Source organism: Chionomys nivalis, chromosome 23 (genome assembly GCF_950005125.1).
Source record: "Chionomys nivalis chromosome 23, mChiNiv1.1, whole genome shotgun sequence".
NCBI lineage: Eukaryota > Metazoa > Chordata > Mammalia > Rodentia > Cricetidae > Chionomys > Chionomys nivalis.
In genome coordinates, this window is record NC_080108.1 from 50,419,516 (window position 1) to 50,446,465 (window position 26,950).

Here is a 26,950-nt window from a genome sequence, read left to right on the forward strand (position 1 = left end):
GGCATGCTCTTAACCACCAAGTCATCTCTCCTGCCTCTTCCTTCTGCTTCCAGTAGAGGGCACCAAACCTCATTTTGAAGCAATTATGTGATGTCCAAGAATCGAACTTCTGTTCTTTGGAAGAGCAGGCAATGCTCTTAACCACTGAGCCATCTCTCCGACCCGTTTTTCAACTTCTTTAACTAAACCAGGTTTACTCAATGTGGTGTGTGGATCACATCTGCATTCCCCTAACATATGGAGTACAGGGGTCTGCATGGACCTATTGGCTGTTCATGTACCTGATAGAGGAGGTCAGGAAAAATTGTTTCTCTGGCTTTAAATTGGCTAACATTTTGCTGGTGTTTGTAGTCCTTTGATTGTCTTGGATGTGAGTTCTCTTTAAGGCACATGAACATGCCAGTGTTTTCTTCTTCTAGCCATCTTGCCTTACTCTCCTTAGTGTTGTCTCTGAAGCACGATGTCTCACGGTGGTAGAGCTGTGAGTCTTTAACAATCTAAAAAAACGTTTGCCCAATTCAGTCACAATAACGTGGGCCCTGGCCTTTGCCCTGACTCTATGTCTGCACTTGGCCTCATCCAACTCAGCAGCCAATGCTCTAAAGCACTAAGCCATCTCTCCTGCCTCTTCCTTCTGTTGCCAGTAGATGGCACCTAATCTCCTTTTGAGAGCAAAACTGTGGTTGCCAGGAATCGAACTTCTGACCTTTAGAAGGGCAGCCAGGATTCTCAACCACTGAGCTATCTCTCGAGCGCTTCTTTCTGCATGCAAAAGAGGGCACAAGACCTTAGTGCAGATGGTTGTGAGCCATTATGTGGTTGCTTGAAATTGGATACAGGAAGAAGAAAGAGCACGAAATGCTCTTACACACTGAGCCATCTCTCCAACCCATTTTTCTACTTCTTTACCTAAACCAGATGTACTCAATGATGTGTGGATCACATCTGCATTTTCCTAACATTTGAAGTACAGGGGTCTCCATGGATCTGTGGGCAATTCATGTACCTCATAAAGGAGGTCTAGACAAATTGTTTCACTGGCTTTAAATTGGTTAAGCTTTTGTTGGTGTTTGTTCCTTTGTATGTCTTCGATGTGAGTTCTTTTTCAGGCACATGAACATGCTAGTATTTTCTTCTTCTAACCATCCTGCCTTACTCTGCTTGGTGGTGTCTCTGAAGCATGCTGGCTCATGGTGATAGAGCTGTGAGTCTTTATTATCCTAACAAAATGTTTTGCCTGATTCAGTCCCAACAACCTGGGTCCTGGCTGTATGTCTGCACTTGGCCTCATCAAATTCAGCAGGCATGCTTTTAACCACCAAGACATCTCACCTGCCTCTTCCTTCTGCTTCCAGTAGAGGGCACTAAACCTCATTTTGAAGCAATTTTGTGATGTCCAGTAATCGAATGTCTGATCTTTGGAAGAGCAGGCAATGCTCTTAACCATTGAGCCATCTCTCCGACCCTTTTTTCCACTTCTTTAACTAAACCAGGTTTACTCAATGTGGTGTGTGGATCATATTTGCATTCCCCTAACGTGTGGAGTACAAGGGTTTCCATGGACCTATTGGCTGTTCATGTACCTCATAGAGGAGGTCAGCATAAATTGTTTCTCTGGCTTTAAATTGGTTAACATTTTGCTGGTGTTTGTAGTCCTTTGATTGTCTTGGTTGTGAGTTCTCTTTAAGGCACATGAACATGCCAGTGTTTTCTTCTTCTAGCCATCTTGCCTTACTCTCCTTAGTGTTGTCTCTGAAGCACGATGTCTCATGGTGATAGAGCTGTGAGTCTTTAACATCCTAAAAAAACTTTTGCCCAATTCAGTCACAATAACGTGGGCCCTGGCCTTTGCCCTGACTCTATGTCTGCACTTGGCCTCATCAAACTCAGCAGCCAATGCTCTTAAGCACTGAGCCATCTCTGCTGCCTCTTCCTTCTGTTGCCAGTAGATGGCACCAAATCTCATTTTGAGAGCAAACAGTGGTTTCCAGGAATCGAACTTCTAACCCATAGAAGGGCAGCCAGGATTCTTAACCACTGAGCTATCTCTCGAGCGCTTCTTTCTGCATGCAAAAGAGGGCACAAGACCTCAGTGCAGATGGTTGTGAGCCATTATGTGGTTGCTTGAAAATGGATACAGGAAGAAGAAAGAGCACGAAATGCTCTTAAACACTGAGCCATCTCTCCAACCCGTTTTTCTACTTCTTTACCTAAACCAGATGTACTCAATGATGTGTGGATCACATCTTCATTTTCCTAACATTTGAAGTACAGGGGTCTCCATGGATCTGTGGGCCATTCGTGTACCTCATAGAGGAGGTCTAGACAAATTGTTTCACTGTCTTTAAATTGGTTAAGCTTTTGTTGGTGTTTGTTCCTTTGTATGTCTTGGATGTGAGTTCTTCTTCAGGCACATGAACATGCTAGTATTTTCTTCTTCTAACCATCCTGCCTTACTCTGCTTGGTGGTGTCTCTGAAGCATTCTGGCTCATGGTGATAGAGCTGTGAGTCTTTATTATCCTAAGAAAATGTTTTGCCAGATTCAGTCCCAACAACCTGGGTCCTGGCTGTATGTCTGCACTTGGCCTCATCAAACTCAGCAGCCAATGCTCTTAAGCGCTGAGCCATCTCTCCTGACTCTTCCTTCTGTTGCCAGTAGATAGCACCAAATCTCATTTTGAGAGCAAAACTGTGGTTGCCAGGAATCGAAATTCTGACCTTTAGAAGGGCAGCCAGGATTCTTAACCACTGAGCTATCTCTCGAGCGCTTCTTTCTGCATGCAAAAGAGGGCACAAGACCTCAGTGCAGATGGTTGTGAGCCATTATGTGGTTCCTTGAAATTGGATACAGGAGGAAGAAAGAGCACGAAATGCTCTTAAACACTGAGCCATCCCTCCCACCCGTTTTTCTACTTCTTTACCTAAACCAGATGTACTCAGTGATGTGTGGATCACATCTGCATTTTCCTAACATTTGAAGTACAGGGGTCTCCATGGATCCTTTGGCCATTCGTATACCTCATAGAGGAGGTCTAGACAAATTGTTTCACTGGCTTTAAATTGGATAAGCTTTTGTGGATCACATCTGCATTCACCTAACATTTGAAGTACAGGGGTCTCCACGGACCTATTGGCCGTTCGAGTACCTCATAGAGGAGGTCTAGATAAATTGTTTCACTGACTTTAAATTGGTTAAGCTTTTGTTGGTGTTTGTTCCCTTGTATGTCTTGTAGGTGAGTTCTTCTTCAGGCACATGAACATGCTAGTATTTTCTTCTTCTAACCATCTTAGCTTACTCTGCTTGGTGATGTCTCTGAAGCATTCTGGCTCATGGTGATAGAGCTGTGAGTCTTAATTATCCTAACAAAATGATTTGCCTGATTCAGTATCAACAAACTGGGCACTGGCCTCATCAAATTCAGGAGTCATGCTCTTAACCATCAAGACATCTCTCCTGCCTCTTCCTTCTGCTTCCAGTAGAGGGCACCAAACCTCATATTAAAGCAATTATGTGATGTCCAGGAATCGAACTTCTGAACTTTGGAAGAGCAGGCAACGCTCTTAACCACTGAGCCATCTCTCCGACCCGTTTTTCAACTTCTTTAACTAAACCAGGTTTACTCAATGTGGTGTGTGGATCACATCTGCATTCCCCTAACATGTGGAGGACAGGGGTCTCCATGAACCTATTGGCTGTTCATGTACCTCATAGAGGAGGTCAGGATAAATTGTTTCTCTGGCTTTAAATTGGTTAACATTTTGCTGGTGTTTGTAGTCCTTTGATTGTCTTGGATGTGAGTTCTCTTTAAGGCAAATGAACATGCCAGTGTTTTCTTCTTCTAGCCATCTTGCCTTACTCTCCTTAGTGTTGTCTCTGAAGCACGATGGCTCATGGTGATAGAGCTGTGAGTCTTTAACATCCTAAAAAAACGTTTGCCTAATTCACTCACAATAACGTGGGCCCTGGCCTTTGCACTGACTCTATGTCTTTACTTGGCCTCATCAAACTCAGCAGGCAATGCTCTTTGAACGCACTGAGCCATCTCTCCTGCCTCTTCCTTCTGTTGCCAGTAGATGTCACCAAATCTCCTTTTGAGAGCAAAACTGTGGTTGCCAGGAATCGAACTTCTGACCTTATAAGGGCAGCCAGTATTCTTAACCACTGATCTATCTCTCGAGCGCTTCTTTCTGCATCCAAAAGAAGGCACAAGACATCATTGCAGATGGTTGTGAGCCATTATGTAGTTGCTTGAAATTGAATACAGGAGGATGAAAGAGCACGAAATGCTCTTAAATACTGAGCCATCTCTCCAACCCGTTTTTCTACTTCTTTACCTAAACCAGATGTAATCAGTGATGTGTGGATCACATCTGCATTTCCCTAACATTTGAAGTACAGGGGACTCCATGGATCCTTTTTCCATTCGTGTACCTCAGAGAGGAGGTCTAGACAAATTGTTTCACTGGCTTTAAATTGGATAAGCTTTTGTTGATCACATCTGCATTCACCTAACATTTGAAGTACAGGGGTCTCCATGGACCTATTGGCCGTTCGAGTACCTCATAGAGGAGGTGTAGACAAATTGTTTCACTGGCTTTAAATTAGTTAAGCTTTTGTTGTTGTTTGTTCCTTTGTATGTCTTGTATGTGAGTTCTTCTTCAGGCGAATGAACATGCTAGTGTTTTCTTCTTCTAACCATCTGCCTTGCTCTGCTTGGTGGTGTCTCTGAAGCATGCTGGCTCATGGTGATAGAGCTGTGAGTCTTTATTATCCTTTCAAAATGTTTTGCCTGATTCAGTCCCAACAACCTGGGCCCTGGCCTCATCAAACTCAGCAGGCCTTCTCTTAACCACCAAGACATCTCTCCTGCTTCTTCCTTCTGCTTTCAGTAGAGGGCAACAAACCCCATTTTGAAGCAATTATGTGCTGTCCAGTAATCGAACTTCTGTACTTTGGACGAGCAGACAATGCTCTTAACCACTGAGCCATCTCTCCGACCCGTTTTTCAACTTCTTTAACTAAACCAGGTTTAATCAATGTGGTGTGTGGATCACATCTGCATTCTCCTAACATGTGGAGTACAGGGGTCTCCATGGAACTATTGGCTGTTCATGTACCTGATAGAGGAGGTCTGGATAAAATGTTTCTCTGGCTTTAAATTGGTTAACATTTTGCTGGTGTTTGTAGTCCTTTGATTGTCTTGGATGTGAGTTCTCTTTAAGGCACATGAACATGCCAGTGTTTTCTTCTTCTAGCCATCTTGCCTTACTCTCCTTAGTGTTGTCTCTGAAGCACGATGTCTCATGGTGATAGAGCTGTGAGTCTTTAACATCCTAAAAAAACTTTTGCCCAATTCAGTCACAATAACGTTGGCCCTGGCCTTTGCCCTGACTGTATGTCTGCACTTGGCCTCATCAAACTCAGCAGCCAATGCTCTTAAGCACTGAGCCATCTCTCCTGCCTCTTCCTTCTGTTGCCAGTAGATGGCACCAAATCTCATTTTGAGAGCAAAACTGTGGTTGCCAGGAATCGAACTTCTGACCTTTGGAAGGGCAGCCAGGATTCTTAACCACTGAGCTATCTCTGGAGCGCTTCTTTCTGCAGGCAAAAGAGGGTACAAGACCTCAGTGCAGATTGTTGTGAGCCATTATGTGGTTGCGTGAAATTGGATACAGGAGGATGAAAGAGCACGAAATGCTCTTAAACACCGAGACATCACTCCAACCCGTTTTTATACTTCTTTACCTAAACCAGATGTACTCAATGATGTGTGGATCACATCTGCATTTTCCTAACATTTGAAGTTCAGGGGTCTCCATGGATTTGTTGGCCATTCGTGTACCTCATAGAGGAGGTCTAGACAAACTGTTTCACTGGCTTTAAATTAGTTAAGCTTTTGTTGTTGTTTGTTCCTTTGTATGTCTTGGATGTGAGTTCTTCTTAAGGCGAATGAACATGCTAGTATTTTCTTCTTCTAACCATCTGCCCTGCTCTGCTTGGTGGTGTCTCTGAAGCATGCTGGCTCATGGTGATAGAGCTGTGAGTCTTTATTATCCTAACAAAATGTTTTGCCTGATTCAGTCCCAAAAACCTGGGTCCTGGCTGTATGTCTGCACTTGGCCTCATCAAACTCAGCGGGCATGCTCTTAAACACCAAAACATCTCTCCTGCCTCTTCCTTCTGCTTCCAGTAGAGGGCACCAAACCTCATTTTGAAGCAATTATGTGATGTCCAGGAATCGAACTTCTGATCTTTGGAAGGGCAGGCAATGCTCTTAACCACTGAGCCATCTCTCCGACCCGTTTTTCAACTTCTTTAACTAAACCAGGTTTACTCAATGTGGTGTGTGGATCACATCTGCATTCCCCTAACATGTGGAGTACAGGGGTTTCCTTGGATCTATTGGCTTCTCATGTACCTCATAGAGGAGGTCAGGATAAATTGTTTCTCTGGCTTTAAATTGGTTAACATTTTGCTGGTGTTTGTTGTCCTTTGATTGTCTTGGATGTGAGTTCTCTTTAAGGCACATGAACATGCCAGTGTTTTCTTCTTCTAGCCATCTTGCCTTACTCTCCTTAGTGTTGTCTCTGAAGCACGATGTCTCATGGTGATAGAGTTGTGTGTCTTTAACATCCTAAAAATCTTTTGCCCAATTCAGTCACAATAACGTGGGCCCTGGCCTTTGCCCTGACTGTATGTCTGCACTTGGCCTCATCAAACTCAGCAGCCAATCAATGCTCTTAAGCACTGAGCCATCTCTCCTGCCTCTTCCTTCTGTTGCCAGTAGATGGCACCAAATCTCATTTTGAGAGCAAAACTGTGGTTGCCAGGAATCGAACTTCTGACCTTTAGAAGAGCAGCAAGGATTCTTAACCACTGAGCTATCTCTCGAGCGCTTCTTTCTGCATGCAAAAGAGGGCACAAGACCTCAGTGCAGATGGTTGTGAGCCATTATGTGGTTGCTTGAAATTGGATACAGGAGGAAGAAAGAGCACGAAATGCTCTTAAACACTGAGCCATCTCTGCCACCCGTTTTTCTACTTCTTTACCTAAACCAGATGTACTCAATGATGTGTGGATCACATCTGCATTTTCCTAACATTTGAAGTACAGGGGTCTCCATGGATCTGTTGGCCATTTTATACCTCATAGAGGAGGTGTAGACAAATTGTTTCACTGGCTTTAAATTGGTTAAGCTTTTGTTGGTGTTTTTTCCTTTGTATGTCTTGGATGTGAGTTCTTCTTAAGGCGAATGAACATGCTAGTATTTTCTTCTTCTAACCATCTGCCCTGCTCTGCTTGGTGGTGTCTCTGAAGCATGCTGGCTGATGGTGATAGAGCTGTGAGTCTTTATTATCCTAACAAAATGTTTTGCCTGATTCAGTCCCAACAACCTGGGCCCTGGCCTCATCAAACTCAGCAGGGATGCTCTTAACCACCAAGACATCTCTCCTGCCTATTCCTTCTGCTTCCAGTAGAGGGCACCAAACCTCATTTTGAAGCAATTATGTGATGTCCAGGAATCGAACTTCTGATCTTTGGAAGAGCAGGCAATGCTCTTAACCACTGAGCCATCTCTCCGACCCGTTTTTCAACTTCTTTAACTAAACCAGGTTTAATCAATGTGGTGTGTGGATCACATCTGCATTCTCCTAACATGTGGAGTACAGGGGTCTCCATGGAACTATTGGCTGTTCATGTACCTGATAGAGGAGGTCTGGATAAATTGTTTCTCTGGCTTTAAATTGGTTAACATTTTGCTGGTGTTTGTAGTCCTTTGATTGTCTTGGATGTGAGTTCTCTTTAAGGCACATGAACATGCCAGTGTTTTCTTCTTCTAGCCATCTTGCCTTACTCTCCTTAGTGTTGTCTCTGAAGCACGATGTCTCATGGTGATAGAGTTGTGTGTCTTTAACATCCTAAAAATCTTTTGCCCAATTCAGTCACAATAACGTGGGCCCTGGCCTTTGCCCTGACTGTATGTCTGCACTTGGCCTCATCAAACTCAGCAGCCAATGCTCTTAAGCACTGAGCCATCTCTCCTGCCTCTTCCTTCTGTTGCCAGTAGATGGCACCAAATCTCATTTTGAGAGCAAAACTGTGGTTGCCAGGAATCGAACTTCGGACCTTTGGAAGGGCAGCCAGGATTCTTAACCACTGAGCTATCTCTCAAGCGCTTCTTTCTGCATGCAAAAGAGGGCACAAGACCTCATTGCAGATGGTTGTGAGCCATTATGTGGTTGCTTGAAATTGGATACAGGAGGATGAAAGAGCACGAAATGCTCTTAAACACCGAGACATCACTCCAACCCGTTTTTATACTTCTTTACCTAAACCAGATGTACTCAATGATGTGTGGATCACATCTGCATTTTCCTAACATTTGAAGTTCAGGGGTCTCCATGGATTTGTTGGCCATTCGTGTACCTCATAGAGGAGGTCTAGACAAATTGTTTCACTGGCTTTAAATTAGTTAAGCTTTTGTTGTTGTTTGTTCCTTTGTATGTCTTGGATGTGAGTTCTTCTTAAGGCGAATGAACATGCTAGTATTTTCTTCTTCTAACCATCTGCCCTGCTCTGCTTGGTGGTGTCTCTGAAGCATACTGGCTCATGGTGATAGAGCTGTGAGTCTTTATTATCCTAACAAAATGTTTTGCCTGATTCAGTCCCAAAAACCTGGGTCCTGGCTGTATGTCTGCACTTGGCCTCATCAAACTCAGCAGGCATGCTCTTAAACACCAAAACATCTCTCCTGCCTCTTCTTTCTGCTTCCAGTAGAGGGCACCAAACCTCATTTTGAAGCAATTATGTGATGTCCAGGAATCGAACTTCTGATCTTTGGAAGGGCAGGCAATGCTCTTAACCACTGAGCCATCTCTCCGACCCTTTTTTCAACTTCTTTAAATAAACCAGTGTAACTCATTGTGGTGTGTGGATCACATCTGCATTCCCCTAACATGTGGAGTAAGGGGTCTCCATGGACCTATTGGCTGTTCATGTACCTGATAGAGGAGGTCAGGATAAATTGTTTCTCTGGCTTTAAATTGGTTAACATTTTGCTGGTGTTTGTAGTCCTTTGATTGTCTTGGATGTGAGTTCTCTTTAAGGCACATGAACATGCCAGTGTTTTCTTCTTCTAGCCATCTTGCCTTACTCTCCTTAGTGTTATCTCTGAAGCACGATGTCTCATGGTGATAGAGTTGTGAGTCTTTAACATCCTAAAAAAAGTTTGCCTAATTCAGTCACAATAACGTGTGCCCTGGCCTTTGCCCTGACTCTATGTCTTCACTTGGCTTCATCAAACTCAGCAGCCAATCAATGCTCTTAAGCACTGAGCCATCTCTCCTGCCTCTTCCTTCTGTTGCCAGTAGATGGCACCAAATCTCATTTTGAGAGCAAAACTGTGGTTGCCAGGAATCGAACTTCTGACCTTTAGAAGAGCAGCAAGGATTCTTAACCACTGAGCTATCTCTCGAGCGCTTCTTTCTGCATGCAAAAGAGGGCACAAGACCTCAGTGCAGATGGTTGTGAGCCATTATGTGGTTGCTTGAAATTGGATACAGGAGGAAGAAAGAGCACGAAATGCTCTTAAACACTGAGCCATCTCTGCCACCCGTTTTTCTACTTCTTTACCTAAACCAGATGTACTCAATGATGTGTGGATCACATCTGCATTTTCCTAACATTTGAAGTACAGGGGTCTCCACGGATCTGTTGGCCATTCGTGTACCTCATAGAGGAGGTGTAGACAAATTGTTTCACTGGATTTAAATTGGTTAAGCTTTTGTTGTTGTTTGTTCCTTTGTATGTCTTGGATGTGAGTTCTACTTCAGGCACAAGAACATGCTAGTATTTTCTTCTTCTAACCATCCTGCCTTAGTCTGCTTGGTGGTGTCTCTGAAGCATGCTGGCTCATGGTGATAGAGCTGTGAGTCTTTATTATCCTAACAAAATGTTTTGCCTGATTCAGTCCCAACAACCTGGGCCCTGGCTGTATGTCTGTACATGGCCTCATCAAACTCAGCAGGCATGCTCTTAACCACCAAGACATCTCTCCTGCCTCTTCCTTCTGCTTCCAGTAGAGGGCACCAAACCTCATTTTGAAGCAATTATGTGATGTATAGGAATCGAACTTCTGATCTTTGGAAGAGCAGGCAATGCTCTTAACCACTGAGCCAACTCTCCAACCCGTTTTTCAACTTCTTTAAGTAAACCAGGTTTACTCAATGTGGTCCGTGGATCACATCTGCTATCCCCTAACATGTGGAGTACAGGGGTCTAGATGGACTTATTGGCTGTTCATGTACCTCACAGAGGAGGTCAGGATAAATTGTTTCTCTGGCTTTAAATTGGTTAACATTTTGCTGGTGTTTGTAGTCCTTTGATTGTCTTGGATGTGAGTTCCCTTTAAGGCACATGAACATGCCAGTGTTTTCTTCTTCTAACCATCTTGCCTTACTCTCCTTAGTGTTGTCTCTGAAGCACGCTGTCTCATGGTGATAGAGCTGTGAGTCTTTAACATCCTAAAAAAACGTATGCCTAATTCAGTCACAATAACGTGGGCCCTGGCCTTTGCCCTGACTCTATGTCTGCACTTGGCCTCATCAAACTCAGCAGGCAATGCTCTTAAGCACTGAGCCATCTCTCCTGCCTCTTCCTTCTGTTGCCAGTGTATGGCACCAAATCTCATTTTGAGAGCAAACTGTGGTTGCCAGGAATCGAACTTCTGACCTTTAGAAGGGCAGCCAGTATTTTTAGCCACTGAGCTATCTCTCGAGCGCTTCTTTCTGCATCCAAAAGAGGGCACAAGACCACAGTGCAGATGGTTGTGAGCTATTATGTGGTTGCTTGAAATTGAATACAGGAGGATGAAAGAGCACGAAATGCTCTTAAACACTGAGCCATCTCTCCAACCCGTTTTTCTACTTCTTTACCTAAACCAGATCTACTCAGTGATGTGTGGATCACATCTGCATTTTCCTATCATTTTAAGTACATTGTTCTCCCTGGATCTGTTGGCCTCATAGAGGAGGTCTAGACAAATTGTTTAACTGGCTTTAAATTGGTTAAGCTTTTGTTGGTGTTTGTTCCTTTGTATGTCTTGGATGTGAGTTCTTCTTCAGGCAATGAACATGCTAGTATTTTCTTCTTCTAACCATCTTGCCTTACTCTGCCTGGTGGTGTCTCAGAAGCATGCTGGCTCATGGTGATAGAGCTGTGAGTCTTTATTATCCTAACAAAATATTTTGCCTGATTCAGTCCCAACAACCTGGGCCCTGGCTGAATGTCTGCACTTGGCCTCATCAAACTCAGCAGGCATGGTCTTAACCACCAAGACATCTCTCCTGCCTTTTCCTTCTGCTTCCAGTAGAGGGCACCAAACCTCATTTTGAAGCAATTATGTGATGTCCAGGAATCGAACTTCTGATCTTTGGAAGAGCAGGCAATGCTCTTAAGCACTGAGCCATCTCTCCGACCCGTTTTTCAAATCTTTAACTAAACCAGGTTTACTCAATGTGGTATGTGGATCACATCTGCATTCCCCTAACATGTGGAGTACAGGTGTCTCCATGGACCTATTGGCTGTTCATGTACCTCATAGAGGAGGTCAGCATAAATTGTTTCTCTGGCTTTAAATTGGTTAACATTTTGCTGGTGTTTGTAGTCCTTTGATTGTCTTGGATGTGAGTTCTCTTTAAGGCACATGAACATGACAGTGTTTTCTTCTTCTAGCCATCTTGCCTTACTCTCCTTAGTGTTGTCTCTGAAGCACGATGTCTCATGGTGATAGAGTTGTGAGTCTTTAACATCCTAAAAAAACGTTTGCCTAATTCAGTCACAATAACGTGTGCCCTGGCCTTTGCCCTGACTCTATGTCTGCACTTGGCCTCATCAAACTCAGCAGCCAATCAATGCTCTTAAGCACTGAGCCATCTCTCCTGCCTCTTCCTTCTGTTGCCAGTAGATGGCACCAAATCTCATTTTGAGAGCAAAACTGTGGTTGCCAGGAATCGAACTTCTGACCTTTAGAAGAGCAGCAAGGATTCTTAATCACTGAGCTATCTCTCGAGCGCTTCTTTCTGCATGTAAAAGAGGGCACAAGACCTCAGTGCAGATGGTTGTGAGCCATTATGTGGTTGCTTGAAATTGGATACAGGAGGAAGAAAGAGCACGAAATGCTCTTAAACACTGAGCCATCTCTGCAACCCGTTTTTCTACTTCTTTACCTAAACCAGATGTACTCAATGATGTGTGGATCACATCTGCATTTTCCTAACATTTGAAGTACTGGGGTCTCCACGGATCTGTTGGCCATTCGTGTACCTCATAGAGGAGGTGTAGACAAATTGTTTCACTGGCTTTAAATTGGTTAAGCTTTTGTTGTTGTTTGTTCCTTTGTATGTCTTGGATGTGAGTTCTTCTTCAGGCACATGAAAATGCTAGTGTTTTGTTCTTCTAACCATCCTGCCTTAGTCTGCTTGGTGGTGTCTCTGAAGCATGCTGGTTCATGGTGATAGAGTTGTGAGTCTTTATTATCCTAACAAAATGTTTTGCCTGATTCAGTCCCAACAACCTGGGCCCTGGCCTCATCAAACTCAGCAGGCATGCTCTTAACCACCAAGACATCTCTCCTGCCTCTTCCTTCTGCTTCCAGTAGAGGGCACCAAACCTCATTTTGAAGCAATTATGTGATGTCCAGGAATCGAACTTCTGATCTTTGGAAGGGCAGACAATGCTCTTAACCACTGAGCCATCTCTCCGACCCGTTTTTCAACTTCTTTAACTAAACCAGGTTTACTCAATGTGGTGTGTGGGTCACATCTGCATTCCCCTAACATGTGGAGTACAGGTGTCTCCATGGACCTATTGGCTGTTCATGTACCTGATAGAGGAGGTCAGGTAAAATTGTTTCTCTGGTTTTAATTAGTTAACATTTTGCTGGTGTTTGTAGTCCTTTGATTGTCTTGGATGTGAGTTCTCTTTAAGGCACATGAACATGACAGTGTTTTCTTCTTCTAGCCATCTTGCCTTACTCTCCTTAGTGTTGTCTCTGAAGCACGATGTCTCATGGTGATAGAGTTGGGAGTCTTTAACATCCTAAAAAAACGTTTGCCTAATTCAGTCACAATAACGTGTGCCCTGGCCTTTGCCCTGACTCTATGTCTGCACTTGGCCTCATCAAACTCAGCAGCCAATCAATGCTCTTAAGCACTGAGCCATCTCTCCTGCCTCTTCCTTCTGTTGCCAGTAGATGGCACCAAATCTCATTTTGAGAGCAAAACTGTGGTTGCCAGGAATCGAACTTCTGACCTTTAGAAGAGCAGCAAGGATTCTTAACCACTGAGCTATCTCTCGAGCGCTTCTTTCTGCATGTAAAAGAGGGCACAAGACCTCAGTGCAGATGGTTGAGAGCCATTATGTGGTTGCTTGAAATTGGATACAGGAGGAAGAAAGAGCACGAAATGCTCTTAAACACTGAGCCATCTCTGCCACCCGTTTTTCTACTTCTTTACCTAAACCAGATGTACTCAATGATGTGTGGATCACATCTGCATTTTCCTAACATTTGAAGTACTGGGGTCTCCACGGATCTGTTGGCCATTCGTGTACCTCATAGAGGAGGTGTAGACAAATTGTTTCACTGGCTTTAAACTGGTTAAGCTTTTGTTGGTGTTTGTTCCTTTGTATGTCTTGGATGTGAGTTCTTCTTCAGGCACATGAAAATGCTAGTGTTTTGTTCTTCTAACCATCCTGCCTTAGTCTGCTTGGTGGTGTCTCTGAAGCATGCTGGTTCATGGTGATAGAGCTGTGAGTCTTTATTATCCTAACAAAATGTTTTGCCTGATTCAGTCCCAACAACCTGGGCCCTGGCCTCATCAAACTCAGCAGGCATGCTCTTAACCACCAAGACATCTCTCCTGCCTCTTCCTTCTGCTTCCAGTAGAGGGCACCAAACCTCATTTTGAAGCAATTATGTGATGTCCAGGAATCGAACTTCTGATCTTTGGAAGGGCAGGCAATGCTCTTAACCACTGAGCCATCTCTCCGACCCGTTTTTCAACTTCTTTAACTAAACCAGGTTTACTCAATGTGGTGTGTGGGTCACATCTGCATTCCCCTAACATGTGGAGTACAGGTGTCTCCATGGACCTATTGGCTGTTCATGTACCTGATAGAGGAGGTCAGGATAAATTGTTTCTCTGGCTTTAAATTGGTTAACATTTTGCTGGTGTTTGTAGTCCTTTGATTGTCTTGGATGTGAGTTCTATTTAAGGCACATGAACATGCCAGTGTTTTCTTCTTCTAGCCATCTTGCCTTACTCTCCTTAGTGTTGTCTCTGAAGCACGATGTCTCATGGTGATAGAGTTGTGAGTCTTTAACATCCTAAAAAAACGTTTGCCTAATTCAGTCACAAAACGTGTGCCCTGGCCTTTGCCCTGACTCTATGTCTGCACTTGGCCTCATCAAACTCAGCAGCCAATCAATGCTCTTAAGCACTGAGCCATCTCTCCTGCCTCTTCCTTCTGTTGCCAGTAGATGGCACCAAATCTCATTTTGAGAGCAAAACTCTGGTTGCCAGGAATCGAACTTCTGACCTTTAGAAGGGCAGCCAGTATTCTTAACCACTGAGCTATCTCTCGAGCGCTTCTTTCTGCATCCAAAAGAAGGCACAAGACCTCAGTGCAGATGGATGTGAGCCATTATGTGGTTGCTTGAAATTGGATACAGGAGGAAGAAAGAGCACGAAATGCTCTTAAACAATGAGCCATCTCTGCCCCCCGTTTTTCTACTTCTTTACGTAAACCAGATGTACTCAATGATGTGTGGTTCACATCTGCATTTTCCTAACATTTGAAGTACAGGGGTCTCCATGGATCTGTTGGCCATTCGTATACCTCATAGAGGAGGTGTAGACAAATTGTTTCACTGGCTTTAAATTGGTTAAGCTTTTGTTGGTGTTTGTTCCTTTGTATGTCTTGGATGTGAGTTCTTTTTCAGGCACATGAACATGCTAGTATTTTCTTCTTCTAACCATCTTGCCTTGCTCTGCTATGTGGTGTCTCTGAGCATGCTGGCTCATGGTGATAGAGCTGTGAGTCTTTATTATCCTAACAAAATGTTTTGCCTGATTCAGTCCCAACAACCTGGGCCCTGGCTGTATGTCTGTACATGGCCTCATCAAACTCAGCAGGCATGCTCTTAACCACCAAGACATCTCTCCTGCCTCTTCCTTCTGCTTCCAGTAGAGGGCACCAAACCTCATTTTGAAGCAATTATGTGATGTATAGGAATCGAACTTCTGATCTTTGGAAGAGCAGGCAATGCTCTTAACCATTGAGCCATCTCTCCAACCCGTTTTTCAACTTCTTTAAGTAAACCAGGTTTACTCAATGTGGTCCGTGGATCACATATGCTATCCCCTAACATGTGGAGTACAGGGGTCTAGATGGACTTATTGGCTGTTCATGTACCTCATAGAGGAGGTCAGGATAAATTGTTTCTCTGGCTTTAAATTGGTTAACATTTTGCTGGTGTTTGTAGTCCTTTGATTGTCTTGGATGTGAGTTCCCTTTAAGGCACATGAACATGCCAGTGTTTTCTTCTTCTTACCATCTTGCCTTACTCTCCTTAGTGTTGTCTCTGAAGCACGCTGTCTCATGGTGATAGAGCTGTGAGTCTTTAACATCCTAAAAAAACGTATGCCTAATTCAGTCACAATAACGTGGGCCCTGGCCTTTGCCCTGACTCTATGTCTGCACTTGGCCTCAGCAAACTCAGCAGGCAATGCTCTTAAGCACTGAGCCATCTCTCCTGCCTCTTCCTTCTGTTGCCAGTAGATGGCACCAAATCTCATTTTGAGAGCAAACTGTGGTTGCCAGGAATCGAACTTCTGACCTTTAGAAGGGCAGCCAGTATTTTTAGCCACTGAGCTATCTCTCGAGCGCTTCTTTCTGCATCCAAAAGAGGGCACAAGACAACAGTGCAGATGGTTGTGAGCCATTATGTGGTTGCTTGAAATTGAATACAGGAGGATGAAAGAGCACGAAATGCTCTTAAACACTGAGCCATCTCTCCAACCCGTTTTTCTACTTCTTTACCTAAACCAGATCTACTCAGTGATGTGTGGATCACATCTGCATTTTCCTAACATTTTAAGTACATTGTTCTCCCTGGATCTGTTGGCCTCATAGAGGAGGTCTAGACAAATTGTTTAACTGGCTTTAAATTGGTTAAGCTTTTGTTGGTGTTTGTTCCTTTGTATGTCTTGGATGTGAGTTCTTCTTCAGGCAATGAACATGCTAGTATTTTCTTCTTCTAACCATCTTGCCTTACTCTGCCTGGTGGTGTCTCAGAAGCATGCTGGCTCATGGTGATAGAGCTGTGAGTCTTTATTATCCTAACAAAATATTTTGCCTGATTCAGTCCCAACAACCTGGGCCCTGGCTGAATGTCTGCACTTGGCCTCAACAAACTCAGCAGGCATGGTCTTAACCACCAAGACATCTCTCCTGCCTTTTCCTTCTGCTTCCAGTAGAGGGCACCAAACCTCATTTTGAAGCAATTATGTGATGTCCAGGAATCGAACTTCTGATCTTTGGAAGAGCAGGCAATGCTCTTAAGCACTGAGCCATCTCTCCGACCCATTTTTCAAATCTTTAACTAAACCAGGTTTACTCAATGTGGTGTGTGGATCACATCTGCATTCCCCTAACATGTGGAGTACAGGGGTCTCCATGGACCTATTGGCTGTTCATTTACCTCATAGAGGAGGTCAGGATAAATTGTTTCTCTGGCTTTAAATTGGTTAACATTTTGCTGGTGTTTGTAGTCCTTTGATTGTCTTGCATGTGAGTTCCCTTTAAGGCACATGAACATGCCAGTGTTTTCTTCTTCTAACCATCTTGCCTTACTCTCCTTAGTGTTGTCTCTGAAGCACGCTGTCTCATGGTGATAGAGCTGTGAGTCTTTAACATCCTAAAAAAACGTATGCCTAATTCAGTCACAATAACGTGGGCCCTGGCCTTTGCCCTGACTCTATGTCTGCACTTGGCCTCATCAAACTCAGCAGGCAATGCTCTTAAGCACTGAGCCATCTCTCCTGCCTCTTCCTTCTGTTGCCAGTAGATGGCACCAAATCTCATTTTGAGAGCAAACTGTGGTTGCCAGGAATCGAACTTCTGACCTTTAGAAGGGCAGCCAGTATTTTTAGCCACTGAGCTATCTCTCGAGCGCTTCTTTCTGCATCCAAAAGAGGGCACAAGACCACAGTGCAGATGGTTGTGAGCCATTATGTGGTTGCTTGAAATTGAATACAGGAGGATGAAAGAGCACGAAATGCTCTTAAACACTGAGCCATCTCTCCAACCCGTTTTTCTACTTCTTTACCTAAACCAGATCTACTCAGTGATGTGTGGATCACATCTGCATTTTCCTAACATTTTAAGTACATTGTTCTCCCTGGATCTGTTGGCCTCATAGAGGAGGTCTAGACAAATTGTTTAACTGGCTTTAAATTGGTTAAGCTTTTGATGGTGTTTGTTCCTTTGTATGTCTTGGATGTGAGTTCTTCTTCAGGCAATGAACATGCTAGTATTTTCTTCTTCTAACCATCTTGCCTTACTCTGCCTGGTGGTGTCTCAGAAGCATGCTGGCTCATGGTGATAGAGCTGTGAGTCTGTATTATCCTAACAAAATATTTTGCCTGATTCAGTCCCAACAACCTGGGCCCTGGCTGAATGTCTGCACTTGGCCTCATCAAACCCAGCAGGCATGCTCTTAAGCACCAAGACATCTCTCCTGCCTCTTCCTTCTGCTTCCAGTAGAGGGCACCAAACCTCATTTTGAAGCAATTATGTGATGTCCAGGTATCGAACTTCTGATCTTTGGAAGAGCAGGCAATGCTCTTAAACACTGAGCCATCTCTCCGACCCATTTTTCAACTTCTTTAACTAAACCAGGTTTACTCAATGTGGTGTGTGGATCACATCTGCATTCCCCTAACATGTGGAGTACAGGGGTCTCCTTGGACCTATTGGCTGTTCATGTTCTTCATAGAGGAGGTCAGCATAAATTGTTTCTATGGCTTTAAATTGGTTAACATTTTGCTGGTGTTTGTAGTCCTTTGATTGTCTTGGATATGAGTTCGCTTTAAGGCACATGATCATGCCAGTGTTTTCTACTTCTAACCATTTGCCTTACTCTCCTTAGTGTTGTCTCTGAAGCACGCTGTCTCATGGTGATAGAGCTGTGAGTCTTTAACATCCTAAAAAAACGTTTGCCTAATTCAGTCACAATAATGTGGGCCCTGGCCTTTGCTCTGACTCTATGTCTGTACTTGGCCTCATCAAACACAGCAGGCAATGTTCTTAACCACTGAGCCATCATCCAACCCGTATTTCATCTTCTTTACGTAAACCAGGTTTACTCAATGTGGTGTGTGGATCACTTCTGCATTCCCCTAACATGTGGAGTACAGGGGTCTCCATGGACCTATTGGCTGATCATGTATATCATAGAGGATTTCAGGATAAATTGTTTCTCTGGTTTTAAATTGGTTAACATTTTGCTGGTGTTTGAGGTCCCTTGATTGTCTTGGATGTGAGTTCTCTTTAAGGCACATGAACATGCCAGTGTTTTCTTCTTCTAGCCATCTTGCCTTACTCTCCTTAGTGTTGTCTCTGAAGCACGATGGCTCATGGTGATACACCTGTGAGTCTTTAACATCCTAAATAAATTTTGCCTCATTCAGTCCAAATAACGAGGGCCCTGTCCTTTGTCCTGACTCTGTGTCTGCACTTGGCCTCATCAAACTCAGCAGGCAATGCTCTTAAGCACTGAGCCATCTCTCCTGCCTCTTCCTTCTGTTGCCAGCAGATGGCACCAAATCTCATTTTGAGAGCAAAACTGTGGTTGCCAGGAATCGAACTTCTGACCTTTAGAAGGGCAGATAGTATTCTTATCCACTGAGCCAACTCTCCTGCCTCTTCCTTCTGTTGCCAATAGATGGCATCAAATCTCATTTTGAGAGCAAAACTGTGGTTGACAGGAATCGAACTTCTGACCTTTAGAAGGGCAGCCAGGATTCTTAACCACTGAGCTATCTCTCCAGCTCTTCTTTCTACATCCAAAAGAGGGCACAAGACCACAGTGCAGATGGTTGTGAGCCATTATGTGGTTGCTTGAAATTGAATACAGGAGGATGAAAGAGCACGAAATGCTCTTAAACACTGAGCCATCTCTCCAACCCGTTTTTCTACTTCTTTACCTAAACCAGATGTACTCAATGATGTGTGAATCACATCTGCATTTTCCTAACATTTGAAGTACAGGGGTCTCCATGGATCTGTTGGCCATTCGTGTACCTCATAGAGGAGATCTAGACAAATTATTTCACTGGCATTAAATCGGTTAAGCTTTTGTTGGTGTTTGCTCCATTGTACGTCTTGGATGTGAGTTCTTCTTCAGGCACATAAACATGCTACTATTTTCTACTTCTAACCATCTTGCCTTACTCTGCTTGGTGGTGTCTCTGAATCATGCTGGCTCATGTGAGTCTTTATTATCCTAACAAAATGTTTTGCCTGATTCAGTCCCAACAACCTTGTCCCTGGCTGTATGTCTGCACTTGGCCTCATCCAACTCAGCAGGCATGCTCTTAACCACCAAGACATCTCTCCTGCCTCTTCCTTCTGCTCCAGTAGAGGGCACCAAACCTCATTTTGAAGCAATTATGTGATGTCCAGGAATCGAACTTCTTATCTTTGGAAGAGCGGGCAATGCTCTTAACCACTGAGCCATCTCTCCGACCCGTTTTTCAACTTCTTTAACTAAACCAGGTTTACTCCATGTGGTGTGTGGATCACATCTGCATTCCCCTAACATGTGGAGTACAGGGGTCTCCATGGACCTATTGGCTGTTCATGTACCTCATAGAGGAGGTCAGGATAAATTGTTTCTCTGGCTTTAAATTGGTTAACATTTTGCTGGTGTTTGTAGTCCTTTGATTGTCTTGGATGTGAGTTCTCTTTAAGGCACATGAACATGCCAGTGTTTTCTTCTTCTAGCCATCTTGCCTTACTCTCCTTAGTGTTGTCTCTGAAGCACGCTGTCTCATGGTGCTAGAGCTGTGAGTATTTATCATCCTAAAAATGTTTGCCTAATTCAGTCACAATAACGTGGGCCCTGGCCTTTGCCCTGAGTCTATGTCTGCATTTGGCCTCATCAAACTCAGCAGGCAATGCTCTTAAGCACTGAGTATCTCTCCTGCCTCTTCCTTCTGTTGCCAGTAGATTGCACAAAATCTCATTTTGAGAACAAAACTGTGGTTGCCACGAATCGAACTTCTGACCTTTAGAAGGGCAGCCAGGATTCTTAACCACTGAGCTATCTCTCGAGCGCTTCTTTCTGCATCCCAAAGATATCACAAGACCTCAGTGCAGATGGTTGTGAGCCATAATGTGGGTGCTTGAAATTGAATACGGGAGGATGAAAGAGCACGAAATGCTCTTAAACACTGAGCCATCTCTCCAACCCGTTTTTCTACTTCTTTACCTAAACCAGAATTACTCAATGATGTGTGGATCACATCTGCATTTTCCTAACATTTGAAGTACAGGGGTCTCCATTGATATGTTGGCCATTCGTGTACCTCATAGAGGAGGTCTAGACAAACTGTTTCACTGGCTTTAAATTGGTTAAGCTTTTGTTGGTGTTTGTTCCTTTGTATGTCTTGGATGTGAGTTCTTCTTCAGGCACATGAACATGCTGGTATTTTCTTCTTCTTACCATCTTGCCTTACTCTGCTTGGTGGTGTCTCTGAAGCATGCTGGCTCATGGTGATAGAGCTGTGAGTCTTTATTATCCTAACAAAATGTTTTGCCTGGCACCAGGCGGTGGTGGCGCACGCATTTAATCCTAGCACTCAGGAGGCTGGGGCAGATGGATCTCTGTGAGTTCGAGGCCAGTCTGGGCTACAAAAGCTAGTTCCAAGACAGGCCCCAAAGCTACTGAGAAATCCTGTCTCAAGAAACCAAAAAAGAAAAAAAAATGTTTTGCCTGATTCAGTCCCAACAACCTGGGCCCTGGCTGTATGTCTGCACTTGGCCTCATCAAACTCAGCAGGCATGCTCTTAAGCACCAAGACATCTCTCCTGCCTCTTCCTTCTGCTTCCAGCAGAAGGCACCAAACCTCATTTTGAAGCAATTATGTGATGTCCAGGAATCGAACTTCTGATCTTTAGAAGAGCAGGCAATGCTCTTAACCACTGAGCCATCTCTCCGACCCGTTTTTCAACTTCTTTAACTAAACCAGGTTTACTCAATGTGGTGTGTGGATCACATCTGCATTCCCCTAACATGTGGAGTACATGGGTCTCCATGGACCTATTGGCTGTTCATGTACCTCATAGAGGAGGTCAGGATAAATTGTTTCTCTGGCTTTAAATTGGTTAACATTTTGCTGGTGTTTGTAGTCCTTTGATTGTCTTGGATGTGAGTTCTCTTTAAGGCACATGAACATGCCAGTGTTTTCTTCTTCTAGCCATCTTTCCTTACTCTCCTTAGTGTTGTCTCTGAAGCACGTTGTCTCATGGTAATAGAGCTGTGAGTCTTTAACATCCTAAAAAAACCTTTGCCTAATTCAGTCACAATAACGTGGGCCCTGGCCTTTGCCCTGACTATATGTCTGCACTTGGCCTCATCAAACTCAGCAGGCAAGGCTCTTAAGTACTGAACCATCTCTCCTGCCTCTTCCTTCTGTTGCCAGTAGATGGCACCAAATCTCATTTTGAGAGCAAAACTGTGGTTGCCAGGAATCGAACTTCTGACCTTTAGAAGGGCAGCCAGGATTCTTAACCACTGAGCTATCTCTCGAGCGCTTCTTTCTGCATCCAAAAGAGGGCACAAGACCTCAGTGCAGATGGTTGTGAGCCATTATGTGGTTGCTTGAAATTGAATACAGGAGGATGAAATAGCACGAAATGCTCTTAAACAATGAGCCATCTCTCTAACCCATTTTTCTACTTCTTTACCTAAACCAGATGTACTCAATGATGTGTGGATCACATCTGCATTTTCCTAACATTTGAAGTACAGGGGTCTCCATGGATCTGTTGGCCATTCGTGTACCTCATAGAGGAGGTCTAGACAAATTGTTTCACTGGCTTTAAATTGGTTAAGCTTTTGTTGGTGTTTGTTCCTTTGTATGTCTTGGATGTGAGTTCTTCTTCAGGCACATGAACATGCTGGTATTTTCTTCTTCTTACCATCTTGCCTTACTCTGCATTATGGTGTCTCTGAAGCATGCTGGCTCATGGTGATAGAGCTGTGAGTCTTTATTATCCTAACAAAAGGTTTTGCCTGATTCAGTCCCAACAACCTGGGCCCTGGCTGTATGTCTGCACTTCGCCTCATCCAACTCAGCAGGCATGCTCTTAACCACCAAGACATCTCTCCTGCCTCTTCCTTCTGCTTCCAGTAGAGGGCACCAAACCTCATTTTGAAGCAATTATGTGATGTCCAGGACTCGAACTTCTGATCTTTGGAAGAGCGGGCAATGCTCTTAACCACTGAGCCATCTCTCCGACCCGTTTTTCAACTTCTTTAACTAAACCAGGTTTACTCAATGTGGTGTGTGGATCACATCTGCATTCCCCTATCATGTGGAGTACAGGGGTCTCCATGGACCTATTGGCTGTTCATGTACCTCATAGAGGAGGTCAGGATAAATTGTTTCTCTGGCTTTAAATTGGTTAACATTTTGCTGGTGTTGTAGTCCTTTGATTGTCTTGGATGTGAGTTCTCTTTAAGGCACATGAACATGCCAGTGTTTTCTTCTTCTAGCCATCTTGCCTTACTCTCCTTAGTGTTGTCTCTGAAGCACGCTCTCTCATGGTGATAGAGCTGTGAGTATTTATCATCCTAAAAAAAGTTTTCCTAATTCAGTCACAATAACGTGGGCCCTGGCCTTTGCCCTGAGTCTATGTCTGCATTTGGCCTCATCAAACTCCGCAGGCAATGCTCTTAAGCACTGAGCCATCTCTCCTGCCTCTTCCTTCGGTTGCCAGTAGATTGCACCAAATCTCATTTTGAGAACAAAACTGTGGTTGCCACGAATCGAATTTCTGACCTTTAGAAGGGCAGCCAGGATTCTTAACCACTGAGCTATCTCTCGAGCGCTTCTTTCTGCATCCCAAAGATATCACAAGACCTCAGTGCAGATGGTTGTGAGCCATAATGTGGGTGCTTGAAATTGAATACGGGAGGATGAAAGAGCACGAAATGCTCTTAAACACTGAGCCATCTCTACAACCCGTTTTTCTACTTCTTTACCTAAACCAGAAGTACTCAATGATGTGTGGATCACATCTGCATTTTCCTAACATTTGAAGTACAGGGGTCTCCATTGATCTGTTGGCCATTCGTGTACCTCATAGAGGAGGTCTAGACAAACTGTTTCACTGGCTTTAAATTGGTTAAGCTTTTGTTGGTGTTTGTTCCTTTGTATGTCTTGGATGTGAGTTCTTCTTCAGGCACATGAACATGCTGGTATTTTCTTCTTCTTACCATCTTGCCTTACTCTGCTTGGTGGTGTCTCTGAAGCATGCTGGCTCATGGTGATAGAGCTGTGAGTCTTTATTATCCTAACAAAATGTTTTGCCTGGCACCAGGCGGTGGTGGCACACGCCAAAAATCCTAGCACTCAGGAGGCAGAGGCAGATGGATCTCTGTGAATTCGAGGCCAGTCTGGGCTACAAAAGCTAGTTCCAAGACAGGCTCCAAAGCTACAGAGAAATCCTGTCTCAAGAAACCAAAAAAGAAAAAAAAAGGTTTTGCCTGATTCAGTCCCATCAACCTGGGCCCTGGCTGTATGTCTGCACTTGGCCTCATCAAACTCAGCAGGCATGCTCTTAAGCACCAAGACATCTCTCCTGCCTCTTCCTTCTGCTTCCAGTAGAGGGCACCAAACCTCATTTTGAAGCAATTATGTGATGTCCAGGAATCGAACTTCTGATCTTTGGAAGAGCAGGCAATGCTCTTAACCACTGAGCCATCTCTCCGACCCGTTTTTCAACTTCTTTATCTAAACCAGATTTACTCAATGTGGTGTGTGGATCACATCTGCATTCCCCTAACATGTGGAGTACATGGGTCTCCATGGACCTATTGGCTGTTCATGTACCTCATAGAGGAGGTCAGGATAAATTGTTTCTCTGGCTTTAAATTGGTTAACATTTTGCTGGTGTTTGTAGTCCTTTGATTGTCTTGGATGTGAGTTCTCTTTAAGGCACATGAACATGCCAGTGTTTTCTTCTTCTAGCCATCTTTCCTTACTCTCCTTAGTGTTGTCTCTGAAGCACGTTGTCTCATGGTAATAGAGCTGTGAGACTTTAACATCCTAAATAAACCTTTGCCTAATTCAGTCACAATAACGTGGGCCCTGGCCTTTGCCCTGACTATATGTCTGCACTTGGCCTCACCAAACTCAGCAGGCAATGCTCTTAAGCACTGAACCATCTCTCCTGCCTCTTCCTTCTGTTGCCAGTAGATGGCACCAAATCTCATTTTGAGAGCAAAACTGTGGTTGCCAGGAATCGAACTTCTGACCTTTAGAAGGGCAGCCAGGATTCTTAACCACTGAGCTATCTCTCGAGCGCTTCTTTCTGCATCCAAAAGAGGGCACAAGACCACAGTGCAGATGGTTGTGAGCCATTATGTGGTTGCTTGAAATTGAATACAGGAGGATGAAAGAGCACGAAATACTCTTAAACACTGAGCCATCTCTCCAACCCGTTTTTCTACTTCTTTACCTAAACCAGATGTACTCAATGATGTGTGGATCACATCTGCATTTTCCTAACATTTGAAGTACAGGGGTCTCCATGGATCTGTTGGCCATTCGTGTACCTCATAGAGGAGGTCTAGACAAATTGTTTCACTGGCTTTAAATTGGTTAAGCTTTTGTCGGTGTTTGTTCCTTTGTATGTCTTGGATGTGAGTTCTTCTTCAGGCACATGAACATGCTGGTATTTTCTTCTTCTTACCATCTTGCCTTACTCTGCTTGGTGGTGTCTCTGAAGCATGCTGGCTCATGGTGATAGAGCTGTGAGTCTTTATTATCCTAACAAAATGTTTTGCCTGATTCAGTCCCCAAAACCTGGGCCCTGGCTGTATGATTGCACTTCGCCTCATCAAACTCAGCAGGCATGCTCTAAGCACCAAGACATCTCTCCTGCCTCTTCATTCTGCTTCCAGTAGAGGGCACCAAACCTCATTTTGAAGCAATTATGTGATGTCCAGGAATCGAACTTCTGATCTTTGGAAGAGCAGGCAATGCTCTTAACCACTGAGCCATCTCTCCGACCCGATTTTCAACTTCTTTAACTAAACCAGGATTACTCAATGTGGTGTGTGGATCACATCTGCATTCCCCTAACATGTGGAGTACAGGGGTCTCCTTGGACCTATTGGCTGTTCATGTACCTCATAGAGGAGGTCAGCATAAATTGTTTCTCTGGCTTTAAATTGGTTAACATTTTGCTGGTGTTTGTAGTCCTTTGATTGTCTTGGGTGTGAGTTCTCTTTAAGGCACATGAACATGCCAGTGTTTTCTTCTTCTAGCCATCTTGCCTTACTCTCCTTAGTGTTGTCTCTGAAGCACGTTGTCTCATGGTGATAGAGCTGTGAGTCTTTAACATCCTAAAAAAACGTTTGCCTAATTCAGTCACAATAACGTGGGCCCTGGCCTTTGCCCTCACTCTATGTCTGCACTTGGCCTCATCAAACTCAGCAGGCAATGCTCTTAAGCACTGAGCCGTCTATCCTGCCTCTTCCTTCTGTTGCCAGTAGATGGCACCAAATCTCATTTTGAGAGCAAAACTGTGGTTGCCAGGAATCGAACTTCTGACCTTTAGAAGGGCAGCCAGGATTCTTAACCACTGAGCTATCTCTGGAGCGCTTCTTTCTGCACCCAAATGAGGGCACATACCTCAGTGCAGATGGTTGTGAGCCATTATGTGGTTGCTTGAAATTGAATACAGGTGGATGACAGAGCACGAAATGCTCTTAAACACTGCGCCATCTCTCCAACCCGTTTTTCTACTTCTTTACCTAAACCAGATGTACTCAATGATGTGTGGATCACATGTGCATTTTCCTAACATTTGAAGTACAGGGGTCTCCATAGATCTGTTCTCCATTCGTGTACCTCATAGAGGAGGTCTAGACAAATTGTTTCACTGGCTTTAAATTGGTTAAGCTTTTGTTGGTGTTTGTTCCTTTGTATGTCTTGGATGTGAGTTCTTCTTCAGGCACATGAACATGCTAGTATTTTCTTCTTCTAACCATCTTGCCTTACACTTACTCTGCTTGGTGGTGTCTCTGAAGCATGCTGGCTCATGGTGATAGAGCTATGAGTGTTTATTATCCTAACAAAATGTTTTGCCTGATTCAGTCCCAACAACCTTGGCCCTGGCTGTATGTCTGCACTTGGCCTCATCAAACTCAGCAGGCATGCTCTTAAGCACCAAGACATCTCTCCTGCCTCTTCCTTCTGCTTCCAGTAGAGGGCACCAAACCTCATTTTGAAGCAATTATGTGATGTCCAGGAATCGAATTTCTGATGTTTGGAAGAGCAGGCAATGCTCTTAACCACTGAGCCATCTCTCCGACCCGTTTTTCAACATCTTTAAGTAAACCAGGTTTACTCAATGTGCTGTGTGGATCACATCTGCATTCCCCTAACATGTGGAGTACAGGGGTCTCCATGGACCAATTGGCTGTTCATGTACCTCAGAGAGGAGGTCAGGATAAATTGTTTCTCTGGCTTTAAATTGGTTAACATTTTGCGGGTGTTTGTAGTCCTTTGATTGTCTTGGATGTGAGTTCTCTTTAAGGCACATGAACATGACAGTGTTTTCTTCTTCTAGACATCTTTCCTTACTCTCCT